Genomic DNA, 3,907 nt, shown 5'->3' on the forward strand with positions numbered 1-3,907 from the left:
GGCCTCCATTTGAAAATATAGATATTTGTCCTATTCATGCCATTCTACATTCAGACTTGGGCATGGTGTGTTCTCAAAAAGTTGTGCTAGTGAGAGTTGTAAGGATGTTCCAGTGCTGTGGCTGGTATCTTCATGCAGATTGCTCATAGAGCTTGTTTTATGAGTGTTAGTGAGTCTTCAGAATTCAAAACAGGAAACTGGCAATTTTTAAATACAATTATACATAAAACCAGCTAGTGGCTGTGGAACAATGTGGATGTTTGTTTTCATTGCCCATTATACCAGCTCTGTCTATGACATCTTTACCTCCAAATCAGTCCATGTGGGACCCACTTATTTGACATAAGTTTAATGGCACCTCAGGTTTTTGGTGGGGAGAAAAAAAAAACAGTCACAGCATAGATCTGTAACTACAGAAAGTTGTTCATGGGCCAGTTGTTAGTTATAAGAAAAACCCAAGGGAAACATTCAATATTTCAGTAGCATCTGTTATTTCTGCATGTTGAATACGCAGCATGGAGATAGGCATGAATCAGAGAGTGCAGTGAGAACAAATGGGCAATCCAATGTGAGCTGCTGTATTTCCAGAATTAGTCACAACATCATCTCCACATGTGTCTATTTCAGCTCCTCTTGCCAAGTGATAAAATATAAGGGAATAGAAAATAAAAATAAGACACTTACTAGGGAGGGTCTAACTTTGAAAAGTTCACTTTTCCTGGGCTGGGTGATGCAAATATAGTCTTATTCCATTGGTATTATCTAACATGGAGGTTGCTTTAAATGGCTTTAAGAAGCCTCTTTGTTTATAAAAACTACAAAAAATCTGTGTTGCATAAACATGTGCTTTGGTCACGGACACATCATCAATGCTGGTAATTCCATAGTAACAAACTAGTGTCCCAACCTAGTAATAGGGGGAACTCTGCTGCTGGGTTTTCAGTCTTTCACAAAATGGGGGCTGATTGCTTGAGATCATTAAAGAGTCTGGAGAATACTTCACAAGAATTAAGGGTGCTAATGCTAGTCACCTGACCAGATTCCATCTTCAGTAATTAAGTTTTGCTTCTCTAAAACAATCCCTGAGCTCCTGTTGGATAAGGTATGTGCTTCCTGTCCCTCCTAACCTGTTTGTACTTGTACCTTTGAATACATGTGTGTGGCTTCTATTTCTTTTGCTGGGAGCCACAAGGTAAGAATTTTGCTCTTTAATTGATGATGCATTTTAACCCCAATGTTGCTCTGTGGGAATCTGTATTTACATACATATGCCCAGTATGTGTGCATATTCACCACATATGCAGTGATGATATCCCTACTGTAAAAGAGTTTATCATGACTGCCACACTTAGATTCATGGGCAGAAGACATCTCCATAGGACTTACTCTAACATTTCAAGCCCCCAAACAGATTCAAACAGACATCATTTTTTTTAAAAAGCATCCCAGAAATATGTATTCCTCTTCTGCCTACCACAGCTACACCTAGTCAAGCTCAGGACAAGCAAGATTTATTATGGGAGTGTGAGTTTTCCTGTACATAAAAATGGCACTTCTTTAAAGTCTAATATCTTGCTGGAGTTTTACACCATTGGTAAGAGGTCCCTGCCAAAAACAACAGCAACAAAACCTCTCCCCTCACCCCCCCACAATATTGGACTGATGGTAATTAAGGCACCAAGCTTAATGGCTTTAATTAGTGGCTGGCCGTAGCTGTAGAGGTGGGGAAGAGAACCAGTGTAGGCACAGGGAAGCTGCAAGAAACAATCAAAGGGATCAAAAGGAAACTTAAGAAGGCAGCAGATAGAGCCAAGGCTCAGGGTATCAGAGAGACCAGATGGCAGGAGAGAACCAATCAGAGCTCCTGGAGTGTGCAGATGGAGCAGAGAGACTGGAGAATGCAGTGCTGGACCTCTTGGAGGAGCTCTGACAACACTGCCAATACTAACACCAATAACAGCCTCAGCACAGCCATGTCTCCCCCTTTCCTATGCTCTCTTGCCACTGCCATTCAGTGAGGGTGTGTGAGCTGTCTGAGTGGCTATAAAGGAACTGCCCATTAAACGGAACTCAAACCTCAAGGTTCAGACTCATGGGAAAACATTTCCAGGCCAGGACTTTCAAGTGAATATAGACTTGACACCGTGTATTATTGTTGCACTGCTAGCTTATATAGGCAGGTTATAGAGGGCTCCTTGCCAAAAAGTCTCCAAAATGCTGCTTCGTAGTGGGTATATAGCTGAACCAAGCTTTACATTTTAAACCCAATTTTTGAAACCGCTCCTAACATTCCCCAAAATAAATGAATCGCCCTGAAATTTCACAACCCACATCTTAGCCCAGGGTAGAATTCTTCTGGGAAGTTTGTAACAGATCAGAAAAGGAATTTCAGAATTATTTTGTTTACAGATGTCCCTGTCATTGACATTATTAAAGCAATTTAACACTTTCGGTCCATTACACTTCCCTAGCCTGCAGCCTCCAAACATGTAGTGTTTTGCTGGTCTTACTGAAGAGAAGTGCCTGTCGGAGAGAGACAGAGTATGAGGGGGTTTTTGGAAGGGAGCATAAAGCTTGTGGGGGAATTACAAGTATGTAAAAGAGTTTATGATGGTTGCTCATACCATATGCTGGAGCAGGCAGGGAAACATAACTAATGGGTCAGCAGCAGGGATATAAAGAGAAGAAAATTCTACTTTGCCTTACTCTTATTTCATTACTGTGATCACCCAATGGTGCACGAAGGTCACTCTTGTGCAGCCCATGATCAGATAATGCACTTTTCCTATCAGCATTCTGTAGGACTCCATTTTCCCAGCAGTTTAGGCTTTAGTGCAGGGCAGGGCAAACTAGAGCCCGCAAGTCAGACCCAGCCTATCACGGCTTTCAATCCAGCCCATAGGATTGCCACCCCAGTGGTGCAGTGGGGCTAAGGCAGGCTCCCTACCTGCCTTGGCCCCACGCCGCTCCCAAAAGTGTCCAGCACAACGTCCCTGCGGTCTCTGGTGGAGGGAGGGCAGAAGTCTCCGTGCGCTGCCCTCGCCTGCAGACACCCCCCCCCCACAGCTCCCATTATTTGGGAACGGGGAACTGCAGACAATGAGAGCTTCAGGGGTAGTACCCATAGGCGAGGGCAGCACACAGAGCCCCCCGCCCTCCCTCCCACAGGGGCTGCAGGGATGTGGTGCCAGCAGCCTGCCATACTCTACCCCCAGGAGCCACTGACAGACATGCTGGCCACTTCCGAGAGTGGCGAGGGGCCAGGGCAGGCAGGGAGCCTGCCTTAGGCCTGCTGCATGCTGCTGCCACCCGGAGCCATTCGAGGTAAGTGGTGCTGGGCCAGAGTCCACACCCCGAACCCCTCCTGCACCCTGCACCCCAAGCCCCTGCCGTGAGCCCCCTCCTGCACCCCCCTTGCCCTGAGCCCCTTCCTGCACACCATACACCGCAATCCTTCCTGCATCCCTGCCCCAGCCCAACATTCATGGCCCTGCATACAATTTCCCCACCCAGATGTGGCCCTTGGGCCAAAGAGTTTGCCCACCCCTGCTTTAGTGGATTCGTGAAGAATCACAAATGATGGCTGTTCAGTTACATTTGCCCTTGGGAATAAAGAGCCCAGAGGCAACAGGGTGGGCTGCTCTTTACCTGCACAGGCATGTGTGCTAAGCAGGTCACACAGTCAGTAGCCAGAGCTAGCGTCTGGTATGCTTGTGAACATTCCAGTGTATCTACTCTCATTCTGATCCCTATGGCAGGGGTATTAGCTGGCTCATTATTTGGAATGATTTGACACAGAACAACAGCCTGCAAGGACACGTCACATGGAAGGATGACAATCAGTAAAACTTCACTCACAGTGAAACCAACACACTTCCCGAGTTCAGAAATTATGTAAACTGCACAG

This window comes from Gopherus evgoodei, chromosome 12 (genome assembly GCF_007399415.2).
Source record: "Gopherus evgoodei ecotype Sinaloan lineage chromosome 12, rGopEvg1_v1.p, whole genome shotgun sequence".
In the NCBI taxonomy this organism is placed as follows: domain Eukaryota; kingdom Metazoa; phylum Chordata; order Testudines; family Testudinidae; genus Gopherus; species Gopherus evgoodei.